The 17,541-nt window shown below is 45.3% G+C and overlaps 1 protein-coding gene and 1 gene segment (V, D, J or C); both read left to right on the top strand.

Annotated features, from left to right (window-relative positions):
* MRPL52 (mitochondrial ribosomal protein L52) overlaps positions 1 to 17,541 on the top strand; it is a 179,880-nt gene that overhangs the window by 117,871 nt on the left and 44,468 nt on the right. The gene's annotated exons all lie outside the window — the stretch shown is intronic.
* On the top strand, positions 1,648 to 6,822 carry LOC310829024 (Ig gamma chain C region-like). The segment is given in 3 exons: positions 1,648 to 1,785; positions 3,518 to 3,736; positions 6,374 to 6,822.

Below are 17,541 nucleotides of genomic sequence, written 5' to 3'. Positions count from 1 at the left end.
ATACGCCCAGGAATCTCACCAAAATGCTGGAGAGGGTGCACCTCCACAGGCACATACCTCCACATGTGGTGGGAGTGCCCCAAAATCCAACTATTCTGGACAACAGCCATACAAGAAATATGTAAAATAACTAAGCAAGTATTAGACACCACCCCAGAACTGGCACTACTAAACATCTTCAACAATGCAAGACAACAATGCCCAATTACACCACAAAGAACTCATAACCCACCTACTTTCAGCAGCCAGAAACACCATAACCAGACACTGGAGAGACCTGTCAGGAGCAAGCATGGACCAATGGTACCAAATAGTAACAGCCTTACTAGAAAAATTAACCAATAAACTGAAACTGACATGGGGACAAACAGAAGACTCCTTTATCCCGGTATGCCTCCCCTTTATCACATACACAGCCCAACAAGACATTGACAATAACCCACCAACAGCATACAAATCAGTATGGCTAACCTGATCCAAAACACACATACACACACCGCACTCACACACGAAAACAAAGATCACCACAGCCAACCACAAACAAACAACCACACCATAGACTAACCCCAAACTCTTTCACCACCAAAGAAACACAAATGAACAGTAGAGAACTGGCACGAGCAATGCTGACACAAAACCCTACATACATTAAGCAAAACAGAAACATCGCCACCCGACCCCACCCCCCCACACACACATCTTCCGCCCCTTCCCCCCCACACACACACTAATGTCCAAACAAATGTAACTGATTTGTAAAAGTGTTACATGGAAAAAATATGAGAGACATTACACATACTTCTGTAAAACAAGAAAATCTTTAATAATAATAAGAAGAAGTTGTACACCAAAAAAAAAAAAAGATCAGGGAAGAAGATTATATATTTTGTGTTCTCATGTTGTACTTTTATGTTCTGAACTGCCTGTGATCTGCTAATGAAGGGTGGTATACAAATTAAATAATAACAATTAAATAATCCCAATTACACTCAGGTTTCTGGAAGGACTTTCTGAGAACCTCACAGAATAGCCTCTTCTTAGATTGTCTGGGTGGAGCTACGTGAGTTTGCTTCTCTTTCCTTCCTCTTTGCAGCCTTCTCATGCATGTACCTGAAATCTGGGCATCTGGAACCACCCTTAGAAACAGTGAGCACCAAACTCAGTTCCAAAAGTCAGCAGAGCACAGCAGAGTATGAACCACATGAACGACAGCTCTGAAGTATAACTTCTTTTATTCTCTACAGCTACTGCATAAACTAACTAAAGACTAATCGGAGACGCTGGACTGCCTGAGTGTTACAGCTGCTTGAGCAGTCACCTTATCTATATACAGATAACACTCAGACGCCCACAGGCTGGAGCGGAAGAAGCGATGAGCAAAATCCACCCCCTCCTTTCTGAAACATTGTCAGCAGGTTCTTGCAATGGGAGGGGTGAAACATCCTCACCTGTGATCTGCTAATGAAGGGTGGTGTACAAATTAAATAATAACAGTAGGCGAACTTCCCCATAGCTATAAGGATGTCCCACAAATCCCAATTACACTCAAGTTTCTGAAAGGACTTTCTGAGAACCTCACAGAATAGTCTCTTCTTGAATTGTCTGGGTGGAGCTACTGATGGGAAACATATCTCACCAAAGTCTCCCAGGATGCTATATAAGCAGGCCTGGTGGCCCACAGGCCATTCACACTGAATCCTAAAATGTGGGCCAAGATCTTCTTACCATTTGTGGGACTCCTTTGCACGGCCAGCCTGCCACTGACTTCTTCCCAGGCTGATACAGGTGAGTTTGCTTCTCTTTCCATCCTCTATGCAGCCTTCTCATGCATCTACCTGAAATCTGGGCATCTGGAACCACCCTTAGAAACAGAGCAATAACAACCCTTGGATTCTCTTACTCCAACTTGTCTGCTTATTTGCCAGCATTAAACGGGATAGTCATTCCAAAAGGACAGATCCCATGGTTCCAAAACAAATACCCTTTTATTAAGATTTGTAAGTGCCTGTTTCTGTGTGCTGCAATCTTTGTAAGTTTAGGGGACAGAAGAGACATTCTTCTGATAGGGGCAAAGAAGGCAGGGCTCTCACAAACTATGTAGCCGAAATCATTTAGCTGAGATTCCTGCATTACAGGGGGAGGTTCTATCAGGGAGGTTCTATCTATACAGGTAGCGCAGCTATCATCAAGCCTTGATTGAAGAATGGTACACTCCTATCTGGGATGGTCTTCCTCTTCCACCGAGCGTGCAGCTTAGGGAGGGACGCACATGAAACAGGGGGACACCTGCCTAGCCAGCCAGGTCAGTCAGACCAGCCCTGGGGATCAATGGGGTGACAGATGTCTCAGTCGATTCACCCTCACATCCGTCTTGAGACGTCTCCTGGGGCTCCCAAGTTCAATTATGTATGAGATAATGTGTGCAGAACTAGGTATACACACGATGGAATATTGGGTGTGGGCTAGCACTATAAAATATGGGTTGCATTTCCATTCTGTTGCCAACTATTGAGTCTACTCTCTGACTCAATGGTTGAGTCCAGAAGTTCCAACTCTTACATAGGAAAATCAGATCTATTGGTATTCAAATCAGATTTTGAAACCCTTGTGTAATTTGAGTGAGCAATATATTTATTGCAATAGTCAAAACTGATTAAGGTACATTGGGAGGAAACAACATCAAGTCACGTGTAAATATAATTTGCTCTCCCGAGATAACAGGATCACATTTCTCAAAACTAATAATTTCTGTCCAACTCAGGACCTTTATCTTAGCCCGACTGAATGTTTTTCCTTCAACTTTTGTCAAGGGCAGATTTTTAAACATCCCCAGAAATGATAGACATTGTGGATGTTCTTTGAATGTGCCAGACACTGTAGAACATATCCTTTTCTACTGTCCATTTTACAACCTGGTATGCAAACGCAAGCTGCCCCCCTGTTTGGGGTAGTCTAACATCACGGCACAATGAAAATATCTGATTAACCCGGAATTAACTGCAAGGGGGGCTGAGGTTTTGTTAATAGTATCCCTTGGAGTGCTAAATGGCACTATTTAGCAGGAAGAAATCCCAGTGAAGTTCCTCATCATTATATATTTTACATGGCTGTTTATTTGTATATATTTTAAATGTTTTAGGATGCCCTATATTTGTAATGCCTAGAAAATTTTGATGAAGTAAGTAAGCAAGCATTACAGGGGGTTGGACTAGATGAGCATTGGGGTCCCTTCCAATTCTGGAATTCTATGATTCCACGAAAAGAGAATATGCGTGGGAAAGAGGGTCAGAGAGAAGGAAAGTCACAGGGGTATAGAGAGGAACAGATGGCAGACAAAAGCACGACTGGAAGCACTGAGATGAAAAGCAGAGGTTTCTAAGCTGCTTAAATCTTAAATAGTGCACTAAGCAACATAAAAACTGTAAAGCAATATCAGAAAAACCATAAAAAACAGTAATATAAAGTCATTAAAAAACCAGGAATTTCATCTGTCTGTCTATCTATTTTGTTCCCTTAGGTCCAATATTGGTGTGCACTGTCGATGACTTTGTCCCCGTAGGCATGACGATTACGTGGGAGGAAGGTGGCCAATCAGATAACACCTCCGGCATCATAAGTGTGCACACTGGTAACACATCACACTTCAGCCTTAAACCACTAGGCAATTCGGAGGTGGACCTCTTCGTCTGTCGAGTATCCCTCCCTGAGTCTGAAACAAAAGTCAATGAACCTGAAGGTAAAAATTCTCAACACAGTTGGGGCTTAGTTTTTCTTTGAAAAGCACAGTTTGGGAGCAGGATAATTGTTTCCAGATTGCTTAAGATCCTCTCAGGGACTGACCATTTTAAGACTGCTTCCTCCTTAATTCAGAAATTTATTTCTGCTTTCCATTATGGCCTGTTGAGATAAGACTTTCCCCACCAGTTGCCATGATATCAGTGCTAATATTGACAAAAGACACAACTTGAAAATGCAATCAGTCCAGTGGAGATCTGAACAGTAATTCTCCTCTTATCTCTGCAGAAAGGTTTTCGCCGTTCTTGAACAATACAGTGGTGCCCCGCAAGACGAACGCCTCGCAAGACGAAAAACCCGCTAGACGAAAGGGTTTTCTGTTTTGGAGGCGCTTCGCAAAACGAATTTCCCTATGGGCTTGCTTTGCAAGAAGAAAGCCCATAGGGAAATCTCCGGGGACCTCTTTTAAATGCTAGCGGTGGGGAGCAAAGCCTTTCCCCCCCCCCTCCGGCCTTCAGAAGAGGTCCAGGAAGGCCGGCGGGGGCCGAAAGGCTTTGCTCCCCACCGCCAGCATTTTAAAAGCAGTCCGGGATAGCAGGAAGGACCTCTTCTGAAGGTGGGCGGGGGGCAAAAGTCTTTGCTTCCCCCTGCCTGCCTTCCCGGGAGAGCGGAGAAACGCAGCGCTTTTGAAGGGCTTTTGAAGGCAGGCGGGGGGGAGCAAAGACTTTTGCCCCCCGCCCGCCTTCAGAAGAGGTCCAGGACCTCTTCTGAAGGCTGGCGGGGGGCAAAAGTCTTTGTCCCCCCTGCCTGCCTTCCCGGGGGCTTTTAAATCGCCCCGGGACAGCGGAGAAGTCCTCCGCTGTCCCGGGGTTTTTAAAATGCTGGGGGACGGCAGCAAAGCCTTCGCTGCCGCCCACCAGCATTTTAAGATCGCCCCGGGACAGCAGAGAAGTCTCCGCTGTCCCGGGGGCTTTTAAAATGCTGGGGGACGGCAGCAAAGGCTTCGCTGCCGCCTGCCAGCATTTTAAGATCGCCCCAGGACAGCGGAGAAGTCTCCACTGTCCCGGGAAGGCAGGCGGGGGGAAGCAAAGACTTTCGCCCCCCGCCGGCCTTCAGAAGAGGTCGGGGGACAGACTGTCCCCGGACCTGGTCTGAAGGCGGTTTCCATAGGAACGCATTGATTGATTTTCAATGCATTCCTATGGGAAACCGTGCTTCGCAAGACGAAAAACTCGCAAGACGAAAAGACTTGCGGAACGAATTAATTTCGTCTTGCGAGGCACCACTGTACTAAATGCATGTTTTTATCAGACGGTAACAATGGGAGAAGGAAAGGAAAGAATGTGTACCCTGCAAGGGCCAAGGTGTCTCCCACAATAATTTCCACCCCATTAAAAACCATTCCCACCTCCAGACAAGGATCCTTCTAACCTTCATCTGCCTGTTGATAATGTTTACCCAGCATAGGGTGACCTAGATGAACAGATGGTGCCTAAAGGAAGATAGGGCTTAATTTCCATCAGCAACGGCCTGATTTATAATAGCTTGATTTGCAATAGCTTGTGTCATGTATGCCATAAGGAAGTGTCACGCAGGCAAAAGAAAGGTTAACCAAATATGGTCCGAGAAGAGAACTAAGGAGAGAATAAGGAAGTCAGCTATATAAGATAATGAAGGTGAAGCTGCCTGTTGAATGAAGGGAGGGTTTAGCCCTGTCACAATATAGATTGCTGAAGTAGCTTTGGCTTGTGACACAGGTCACGTAGACAGTAGGAGAAACCACAAGAAAAGGCTTACCAAATAAGACAAGGAAATGGGTGAGGAACTTGCATAGTGTAGTCATCCTTCTAAGGTAAAATGCTTGGTTGGCGGTCGGTGATTGGTAGAGGGAAGGGTGTACCTTCAGTATAAGAATGCCTGCCAAATGCCATGTATCGCCGCCAGCCTTTGGAAGCTATTCCACTGGCCGCCTCTGCACAGACTACAAATAAACTCTTTTCTCTGAGGAAGTCCGTTCCCTGGTGATCTTTGTCTCCTCCGAGTTCCAAGAGTTCAGCGGGCGAATGAGCTCAGGCTCAAGGGTCCAGAAATAAGGCTTCAGTGCCCTTCTATAGGAGGCAGATTTTTATATCCTTGCCCTGGTGGCCAAGTCCACACATTTAAGGAGCTCCGTACCTAGTTAGCTGCTGCAGAGATGGTATCATTGGATATGGGAAGTTTTTAGCTATACTTGGTTTTCAAACGTAGCCTATACACCAATACCTTCTCTGGGAAGGCTGGGATGCTTTTTGTGCTGGGCGCTTTCTTTATACATGTTGGGGAACGGAGCTGTGTAAATATTCCTGGAATCTCCACTATCCCACCTTGTCCTCATTCAGCTCAAGGAAGCCCCATGTATGTGCCATAGATCTTCCTACTCAGGTCCACACACACAAGAACTTCAGTTAAATCCCCTTTGCTCCTTAAAGCTTTCATTAAGGATTTACACCCTATATCTACAGATTAAAAATGTTTGTCAGAGAATCCACCAGAAAATAATCAGCACTGAATGGTGTCATAAATGTTGTCCATCAATTATGTCTAAAATTAATAGCTGTTGCCTCTCCCTCATACTTTCCCCACCCCAAAACTTAAAAAGACAAAGGGACCGGTCTCCGTGAGAACCTCTATCGCACCAACCATAAAAAAAGAAGCCTTCAGCGAGCACAGACAATCCTCACTGGCATGGTCATAGGGCTCAATGCAAGTGAAATTTCTGTCCAGTGGGTGAAGAATGCCCTCCTTGAAGGTCGCCATGTGAATCCCCAAGTCTTGAAGGGCAGCATCAAGGATTCCCTCTTGGTCTTCAGCCAGGTGGTAGTGCCCTACTCTGACTGGAACATCGGCACTTCATACTCCTGTATGTTTACCCACACAGCAGGCACCGTGGAGCCCACCCAGAGGCCTGAGGAGAAATCCCAGGGTGAAAAGTGATGCACACCCCTTTCTCAACCTATCCCAGTTTTCCCTCCCCAGCCTATCCCAGATTAAATAATTTCCATGTATCCATGTTTGGCCTAGGGCTGAATAAAAGTGAGCAAACTCACAGATATCTCTTGATGTGATCACTTGATTGAGGCGGTGGGTGGGTTTTGGAAAGAAGTGGGGAACGGATTAATCTCCCTGCAAAATCGTGTTGAAGTTTGATTACTGTAGACGTAAAGTGTGTTTCGCACATAACCATGAAGTTCACTAGAATGCTTTTGGCTAGTCACTGTCTATCCACATAACCCACCTCACCAGAGGTTTTTGAGGATAAAATGGGGAGGCAGAGTACACTGTATGCGTACTCTCCAACATTCCTCATTTGAAAATAAGGACATTTCTCACTCTCACTCCCTCCGCCATATGACCCTCCCTCAATGTCACGTTTTTTATCTGTTGCCCACTCCTGCAAAACATTTCCTGTCAGATGAAGGTTCAGACGCTTGCCCTGGTGGCCCAGTCCACACATTTCAAGACCCTAAATAGCTAATTTAGGGTGTTCTCGAAGCTACCAACATGAGTTTGACCAAACCGTGGGAGGCAGTGGAAGACAGGAGTGCCTGGAGTGCTCTGGTCGATGGGGTCACAAAGAGTTGGACATGACTAAACAACAACAACAAATAGCTAATTCAGGGGCAACTGTGCGGAGGTTACACTATAAGATACGGGAGGTTTTAAGCCAATATTGTTTTTCAAACCCAACCTTTGCAACAACTTGAACACACCAATACCAATTGTTGTCCATCAGTTATGTCTAAACTTAATAGCTGTTGCCTCTCCTTTTCTCTCATACTCCCCCCACCCCAAAATGTAAAGAGAGAAGGGAAATGGTCCCAGGATCCTAACATTTCTTCATTTCTTGGGTTTAGGGAGATCCCCACCACTCATAGCTGTCAACGTTTCTGTTTTTTTAAGGGAAATTCCCTTATTCTGAATAGGATTCCTCTCAAGAAAAGCGAAAAGTTGACAGCTATGCCACCACTAAATCTATAACAATACATTCAAAGTTGGATCATGTGATTTTAAGCAGTCCCTGGACATCACACACACAGTTCCTCCACTGCCCTGACCGAAAACCTTAGTCCCGATTTTATTCTATTTTATTCTTTGGTAAATTTATAAATATGTTTTTAAGAAAGGGGCAAGATTAAACCTGCTCCAGTCCCCCTTTCGTCCCACCCAGGCTGGCCCTACCCTCCGCCTGCCCCTCAGAGCTGGCGCAACCCACACAGGGCTGGGCCTTGCTGGTGGCAGTCTCCCCTCCTCTTCGCCTGCCCTCTGGCAGCTGCTACAATCAGCAGCATGTGATACTGCAATGTTCCCTGCCCTGCTTTCCATGACCTCCAGAGCGTCACTTCAATCCTGTTTGTCTTCACGTGGCCGCTGTCCTTTGAACCAAGTTCTACTCTAGAGCCATGTTCACAGGCCGCGGCCATCCACCAGGGTAGCACAAAAGCCCACTTCTGTGTAGATTCTGCAGCCAGCTGGTAACCCCTCCCTCTGTCTGCTTCCGCTACAGCCAGCAAGATCCTCCATTTCACTGGCATTTCCCTCCTGCTGAAAAAGTTGCAGAAATCTCCTTCTTCTCACCTACAAATACGGCAGAATTATGTTCTGGCTCAAATCCAAAAAATGACGCTAATTGGAAACCTGTAAAATACATGGGTATGGCCCTGTGTGGTGTATCACAATAGCACCAGCAAGAATGAGAAGGAAATATACAAGGATAGGAGTCAGCTCCAGGGGGCCGTGGGTGCTTGGGCACCCACAATAATGTAATTTGCAGGGACTGGGCACCCACAAAGTCAATGAGCACTATGTGCAGGCATGTGCATGTGTGGCATCTGAATATAGACTGCATTTTTAATCAAGACTTATATTGGCTTATATCTTGATCAGGTTCCTAAATTAAATGGGCTTAGATTTTCAAATGTTTCATGCCAGGCAGAAAGAACCTTGGCAAGAGGTTTTTCTCCTAAGACAAGGGGGCCCCATTGATTTATAGTAGAAAAACAATTCTCAAAGTCATAAAAAGGGAGAATTACATATGCTGCCCTTGCAGACTGAGAAAACACAATTAAAGGCAAGGGTAAATAGTAAAATAATACCAATGTGCCTCCCAGTAAAATGAGCCAGATCTTCTTTCTAAGGTTGAAAGGCCAAGAGCAGTGAAAAAGGCAACTGGCTTGGCTAGAAGAAAAGAGAGCATTTTTGGGAAATCTTTTAAAGCTGTTTTTTACTGAGTTCCTTTTTACTTTACAAAGGCTTTATTCTTTTAAAAGGCTACCTATGATAAGTGAATGAAATATATTAGCTTAAATATTGGCTTAAATGTAATTATGCAAAGGATTTAAGGAATGCTAGATTCTTATTTCATATGGTTGTAAGAGTTGTATTTATCCTGAAATTAAGTCAGCCACCAGCCTAGCCCCCCTGCTAGACAGAAGACGCCATCCAAGCACTCTTGATATATAGTTGTCAGGCATTTGTTTAGAAACCTTAAATGAAGGAAATCTTTCAATGTTGATGTGAAACTCAAGATCCTTGACATCTGTTGAACATAAAAATGTAAGATTAAACATTTGTTTTAGAAGGCAATAGGGCAAGGAGGGCAAGAGGTGAGCTGGTAATTAAGATTCCATGTAAGATATATTATTACTTATTTGTCACATATATAGCTCTTTGTCTCCCTTATAAGGGCAAGGAAGTGGGTGTATCTTTTGTGGGTGTATCTTTTGTGATTGGTTCTACCAAACAGCCAATAGGAATTTCAACCAGGCTGATTGGACAGAGGCAGCCACAGGAGGAGCAAAGGGGGCTGGATTAAGGGAATATAAGTGCTGGCCAGGATGGCAAGAGGCCAGGCCAGAGCTTGGTAACCATATACCACTGAGCCTCTCATTTATTTGTCTGACAAATAAATTATTATTTTAATTTCTCTATTGCTGCGTTGAATATTTCATTCCAGCTAAGCGTTAACCACAAGCAGGGTGCCACATTTTATGGTGCCTCTGTGACTCGGATAAGTGGTCTGCTGGAACACAGCCCCTTCGCCCTACTGGGCAGGGTACAAGAGAGAGGACCACTGCTTACCCAAAGCGCGCACTGGTAAATTTTTCCAGGGGGAACGCAGAAGACTCGTCTGTCTGATACCCTGCTCACTGGCGGCGACGGACCGGGGGGAAACAGGGAACCAACCAAGGGTAAGTGCACAAAGGGATTTTTGGCCCTCCAATTAATTGGGAGGAAGAGAAGTCTTGATCAAACTTCTGCGTCTCAGTAAGGGGAAACTGAGTACGCTAGGTGGTTGGGTACATCAGATGTTGGTCTGGTGGAGGAAAAGGGAAAATTGGGAGGTAGAGTGTGGTGAAGTATCTAGCGCATTGTATGTGTGAGAAAGTACAGAGCAATCTGTAGCTGACCTGAGTGTGGAGTGGGTAGTACTTCGGTTCCCAGTGAGGCGACTCCATCTGGGCAAGGAAACTCACGAAGTGTGTGTGCGAGTGACTGAGTGGATACTTCACAGGGCCATACAATGGGAGTTGGGGGTTCAAAGGGGGAAAATACACCTCTTGAGTGTATGTTAAATAATTTTAAGAAAGCCTTCTCAGGGGCATATGGAGTCAAAATGACGCCAGAGCGCTTGAGAACGTTATGTGAACTAGAATGGCCGAAACAAAATACTGAATGGCCATCTCAGGGAACTTTTGATATAAATTTAGTAAGCAAACTTTGGTCTAACATCGCCAAAGAAACTGGAGGGTGCCCAGAACAATTTCCATATATAGATTCCTGGCTGAGCACATTAAATAAAAATCCTCCATGGATAAGGGAATGCAAAGTCAAACGATGCAAATTATTGGCTGTAAAAGCTGAAGCTAGGAAAGGAATCTTGCCAAATAAACTCAAACCCATTTTTGAGGGACCAGAGGAAGAGGTGCTTCCACCTCCACCCTATGCTCCACATCGAAGGGAGCTTAATTCAAACACTCCGCCAGTTGTAACCCCAAGGCAAGAAAGTGGAATGAATAATGGGAGTGGAGTCACAGAGCTTGATTCCTTGATAGATTATGATAAATATCTTCAGGAGGCATTGGAGTCCTATAATAAAGCCCAAGCAGAAGTGGTTATTCCACCTGTGACTCCTAATAGACCTGCATCTACAGTCTCCTTTAGTGGAACAACTGATTGCCCACCCCAAACCCCTGTACATCCAAGTCCTAGAGAATTATTACAGAAGTTACAGGGAGACCTTAATCGGTCAGCAAGCAATACAGCCAGGCGTATAAAGCTGCTAAAAGAACGCCTTGGGACAAATACCATCCCCTATGATTTGAGGCCCCTAGAGCAAAGCGAAGAGAAAGATCACGTAGTAGCCCCTCTTAGAAGAGTATTTGATGCACTTGAGGAGCCTGCGCTGGTTAATGGGCAACCCGGACCACGGCCACCTCGAACTTCGACCCTGCAATATATTCCATTCACAACTACAGATCTGATGAATTGGAAAACACACACCCCATCTTTTGCAGAAAAACCTCAGGCTATGATGGACTTGGTGACTTCAATAGTAAATACTCATAGTCCTACTTGGACAGATTGTCGCCAGCTCCTAAATACTCTTTTCACCATTGAGGAAAGGAGAGACATAATTGAAAAGGCACAGATATATTTGCGTGAGCAGGCCAGAGTGGGAAATATTTTTAATATTGACCGTCATCTCCAAGACAACTTTCCCTTGGAAGATCCTAATTGGGATCCAAACAATGGAATTCACCTGGCCAGACTTACCACCTACCGCCAGACGCTTGTGCAAGGTATCCGCAGGGCATGCCAGAAGCCCACTAATATGTCTAAAGTCTCAGAAGTAGAACAGAAACCAAATGAGAGTCCGGGAGACTTTTTAGAGAGGCTGCAAGAAGCCTATCGTATATGGACTCCTTTTGACCCTGAAGCCCCTGAAAACAGCAGAATGATTACTGCTACATTTGTGGCCCAGTGCGCTTCTGATATTCGTAAGAAAATTCAGAAATCAGAAGGATGGGAAGGGATGCTGATGAGCCAAATTATGGCCATTGCACGCCGAGTTTATCGGAATAGGGATGAGGCTGAGAAGCAAGAGAAGAAGAAGTGGCAGAAGGAAAAGATGGTAATGCTAGCCACAGCAGTGAAGCAAGACTACCGCCCCTTAAATGGAGGGAGAGGGCGAGGAAGGAATCCACCACTGGGAAGGAATCAATGTGCAAATTGCAAGAAGGAGGGTCATTGGAAGCGGGAGTGTCCTGAACCCCTGAGGTTGGAAGAAGTACGCCCAGGCCCAGGCCCAGGCCCAGGCCCAGGCTCCGGCCCAAGAAACCAGGGACGGGGACGGGGAATGATCCGAGATGGAAGATATCAGAGACCAGGACAAGGACGGAGTAGAGACAATTTCATTGGACTGGCAGAAGAGGATTTTACTCAAGACTAGGAACGACCGGACTCCATAAAGTTAGGCTTCCAGGAGCCCACGGTCACGATTCAATTAGGGAGCCATTTAATAGACTTTATGATTGATACTGGGGCTGAATACTCAGTACTCCCAGAACTATTGCAGAAAAAGGCATCCAAAAGTGTAGTCATTAAAAGTGCCACTGGACAGTCAGCTAAGAGGTCTTTCCTCCAACCTTTGGAATGCCAGATTGGGGGACATCGTTTAACCCATCAGTTTTTGTATATACCTGAGTGTCCAATACCTCTCTTAGGCAGAGATATGCTGTCCAAATTGCAGGCCCAAATCACCTTCACTCCTCGAGGTCCAGAAATGAAACTGCCATCAAAAGCAGCAGGAATAATTACCCTCTCAGTACCTAAGGAACAATCATGGCGTCTAATGTCAGCCTTGCAAGTCCAACCCACATTGGATACAGAATTAAACAAGCTCCTCCGAACTCTACAGGTGCCACCAGGAGTATGGGCCGAAAATAGCCCACCAGGAATGGCTAAGAATATAGCTCCAATTGTAGTAACCCTAAAACCTATGGCTACCCCTGTATCTGTAAAGCAATATCCCTTACCCCGGCGAGCAGCAGAGGGCATCCAGAAACATTTGGACCGCCTATTAAAATATGGTCTGCTTAAGCCTTGCCAATCAGAATGGAACACACCCCTTTTGCCTGTTCGAAAACCTGGGACAGATGAATACAGGCCAGTGCAGGACTTGAGGCTCGTAAACCAGGCTATCGAGACCTTGCACCCAAATGTACCAAACCCATATACCTTGCTGAGTTTGATCCCACCAGAAGCAACATTTTTTACTGTATTGGACTTGAAAGATGCATTCTTCTGTTGCCGGCTGGCACCACAGAGCCAACCTATATTTGCCTTCCAGTGGGAAGACCCTTTGACAGGAACAAAAGGCCAGCTAACCTGGACAAGATTGCCCCAGGGATTTAAAAATTCCCCAACTTTATTTGGCACTGCCTTGGCGAAGGATCTAACAAGTTACCCCTCAATACCGGGAGAAAAGGTGGTTCTGCAATATGTAGATGACCTTATATTAGCGGCAAAGGATTTTGATACCTGTAAAGAAGGGACAGAGGAACTGCTCCACTTGCTCTGGGAAGCTGGCTACCGAGTTTCCCAGAAAAAGGCACAGTTATGTTTAGAAAAGGTCAAATATTTGGGCTTTGACATCTCACACCAACAACGAGCATTGAGACCAGAGAGGAAAGAAGCTATTTGCCTTATCAAGGAACCTACCACAAGGAAACAACTTAGAGGATTCCTGGGAACAGCAGGGTTTTGTAGACTATGGATACCTGATTTCAGCAGTCTGGCCAAGCCCTTACATGAAAGCACTCGAGGTGCAGAAAAGGGGCCTTTTTAGTTATCAAACAACGACTTATGGAGGCACCAGCCCTTGGATTGCCTAATTCGGAAAAACCCTTTCAGCTGTATGTACATGAACAGAATGGGATTGCAGCTGCAGTCCTGACCCAGAGATTAGGAAGTTGGAACCGCCCAGTAGCTTATTTGTCTAAACAATTGGACTCAGTAGCAAAAGGATGGCCTCCATGCCTAAGGGCAGTAGCGGCCACTGCAAGCCTTGTCAAAGAAGCTGATAAATTTACCTTCGGCCAGACGATGTATGTGAATGTACCTCATGCTGTTCTGACACTCATGGAATATAAGGGTAGTTATTGGCTAACGAACCCAAGGATGGCTAGATACCAAGGCCTATTGTGTGAAAATCCCAGGATTCATCTACGAGTAGTGAATATGCTCAATCCAGCGACTCTGCTGCCTCTGCCAGAGGTAGATGATGAAGAATCACATGATTGTCTCCAAATAATGGATGAAGTTTATTCCAGTAGACCTGATCTGAAAGATGAACCATTGAAAAATCCAGATGTTGTATATTATACGGATGGTAGCAGTTACCTGCATGAAGGTGCCAGACGAGCAGGATATGCTGTGGTCACCAATGAGGAAGTTGTGGAAGCTGAAGCTTTGCCTGCTGGCACATCAGCACAAAAGGCTGAACTTATAGGCTTAACTAGAGCTCTGCAATTGGCAGCTGGATGTAAGGCAAACATCTATACTGATTCTAAATATGCCTTCTTAACCCTGCATGCACATGGAGCTCTATGGAAAGAAAGAGGTCTAATAGGAGCCCACGGGAAGGCCTTGAAATATGGACCTGAAGTAGAAATCCTGTTAGAAGCAGTATGGGCTCCAGAACAGATTGCTGTAATGCACTGCAAAGGTCATGGACGAGGAAGGGATCCAATAACCAGAGGAAATCATGCTGCTGACAAAGCAGCCCGAGAGGCAGCCCAAAAGCCTGTGGGAGGATTTATAGCAGCCCTCATACCAGAGGTAGTTCCAGAAGATGTTAAACCTCACTATACCCCAGAAGAGAGGAAGTGGGCTGAACAGGAAGGAGCGGTTGTGAAGGACGGTTGGATGATCCTGCCGGACAATAGGATTTATGTACCTCATCATCTAGCAGGCACAATTGTAAGAAATTATCATGAATCTACTCACCTTGGCGGTACTGCAACCAGAGAGAGTCTCAGTCGGAAGTTGTATATTATTAATCTATCACAATTAGCAACTTGCATTTCACAGAAATGTGTTCTTTGTGCTAAAAACAATCCCAGGCAGGGACCGGTACAACCTCCTGGAATCCAACATGTGGGATATGTCCCCATGGAAAGTCTAATTGTGGACTTCACAGAGCTGGTCCCTTCTAAGGGATTCAAGTATCTCCTTGTGTTTGTAGATACTCTTACCGGATGGGTTGAAGCTTTTCCCACCCGAACTGAAAAGGCACGAGAGGTAACTAAGAGACTCCTCACTGAATTGATCCCAAGGTTTGGATTACCTAGATGCATTGGAAGTGATAATGGGCCAGCGTTCATTGATCAAGTAGTACAAGATGTATGTCGAGTCCTACAAGTAAAATGGAGACTGCATGCAGCATATAGGCCTCAGAGTTCAGGGAAAACTGAAAGAATGAATCGGACTCTGAAAACCCAATTGGCAAAATTAACCCAGGAAACGGGATTGGGATGGGTAGATGTGTTACCCATAACACTGTTTCGTGTTCGGTGTGCACCCACAAAAAGACTTAAGTTGTCACCTTTTGAGCTCCTGTATGGGAGACCGCCCTCCTTTGTTCAGGATATTCCAGCTGACCTTAAACAAATAGGAGATCATGTGACACAGGGACAAGTGCAATCTCTCTCCCGTGTTTTTGTTTCTCTTAACAGGTGGGCCCTCGAACGCACGCCGTGCAGCATTGCCGAGCCGATTCATCAGTTCCAGGCTGGCAATAGCGTATGGGTGAAAGAGTGGAAACGTGATCCACTTGCACCAAAGTGGCGTGGACCTTACACCGTCTTGCTCTCTACTCCAACAGCGGTGAAGGTAGCTGAGGTGACCCCCTGGATTCATCACTCTCGTTTGAAGAAGTCCGAAGGCAGTTGGACGTGCAAAGGTGACCCCTCTAATCCTTTAAAACTAACTCTCTCCAAAAACCCCTGTATCTAGCCCTATCGGGAACGGGCTAGGTCACGGGCAACATTTGACGACCGGCCTGCTGCAGCCACAACCTGGAAGCTGGCTGACCTGCGCACGCCTGAAGCTTGAGGAGCGTCTGAACCAGCGACTGTGAACGGAAAGATTCTCTAATACAATTGATTGACTGCCCCCTTGTGGAACAATTATCAGAGATATTACTCATTGGGGATCCTCGGGATATATGTTTTGGTCTTGGTGGTTCCCCATTTCTGTCACTGGGGGAATTATATTGGGGCTAATAATTATTTGCTATCACAATAAGGTAATCTTTTGTGGAAGGAATGCATATACTAGACATCAACATGATTTTATTATTAATCCTGATCCCTTGGGAAGGGGAAGGGTCCTTGAATCTGACCAAATTGGCTAAATATGGATTCAGCCATGACCACAATATGTGGGTAGGTTTAGCTGAAATGGTAGCCAATGTTGCAAATAGGACCAATTGCCTTGTTTGCTCTCTTGGGCCAGATGATTCAGAGGGAGGTATGCCCTTATTACCGATACCATTAGATGCCATTGGTATGGTAAGCGAAATGCCACACCAAACAGAAATACAGAATTTCCCCGGATGGAACTCAACTAAACCATTACGAGTTATACCTGTACAAGGGGAATTCTGTGTACATAAATCATCAGATGCAGCTGATTCTCCCATGATAGGCTCTTCTCATTGTCACTATACTTGGGATTATATTAAGAATAGTCATACCTGGGCACACGGTACTACCTATCGAACTCGGAATACCTTGCCCTGTGCACCTCCTTTTATTCATGCATGGAAAGTGGTATGGAACATAACTGTGACAGAAAAAGGCAATCTAACATACTGCACTGTGAACTCTCTACCTCTTTTGGTATTTCGCCTTCTGTACTCCACGTACCAAAAACCTCAGACCCGATGGTTGTGGTGGATATGTGGAGAATGGGCATACAAGAAACTCCCTTCCAAATGGAGTGGGACTTGTTTCTTGGGTTGGGTATTACCACCAATGTGGATTATGCCCACTAGTTCGGCCAGGCGAACACGAAGGAATGCTGATATTTCTCATATAGCAGGAGGAAGTACCCAAAGTTGGAGCGGTACTGATGATTGGCCGCCAGAGCGCATTATAGCCTATTATGATCCTGCCTCCTGGAATCCTGGTGAGCTCATACAAGGGGCACGGGATCCTATTTATAATCTAAACAGAATAATTCGATTGCAAGCAGTAGTGGAACTTGTAACCAATGCAACGGCCCAGAGTTTGAGACTTATTGCACAACAGTTGGATGAAAGTAGAGCCGCCATTTTGCAGCTGAAAATGGGAATGGATTATGTACTTGCCAGGCAGGGAGGCCTATGTGGAGTCTTGAACTTGACAGGGAATGCCTGTTGCTTTAACATTTCAGATAATGGTGAGGCAATCCGTGTGTTGGCCACAAAGATGGAGAATATAGCACATGTCCCAGTACAAACATGGGAAGGATGGGATATGGGATGGCTCACCAATTGGTTACCTAATGTCGCAGGACTCAAAGGGATACTATTGTCTTGCTTATTTTTCTTGACAGTAGTGGTAATGGTTTTATGTATGATGCCATGTATCATTTCATGTTTTAGAAGTACAATTAGCAAGATGGTTTCAAATGAAACTCTACCTCATATCATGGCCCTATACAGAGCTTTACCTCAGGAATATGATGAAGGTCAAGCTATCAAGGACACTTGGGATGAAGGTC

This window comes from Podarcis gaigeae, assembly GCF_964106915.1.
Source record: "Podarcis gaigeae genome assembly, chromosome: 13".
Taxonomy (NCBI): Eukaryota; Metazoa; Chordata; class Lepidosauria; order Squamata; family Lacertidae; genus Podarcis; species Podarcis gaigeae.
The sequence above is the reverse complement of the archived record's forward strand: the minus strand, read 5'-3'. Positions and strand labels throughout refer to the sequence as shown.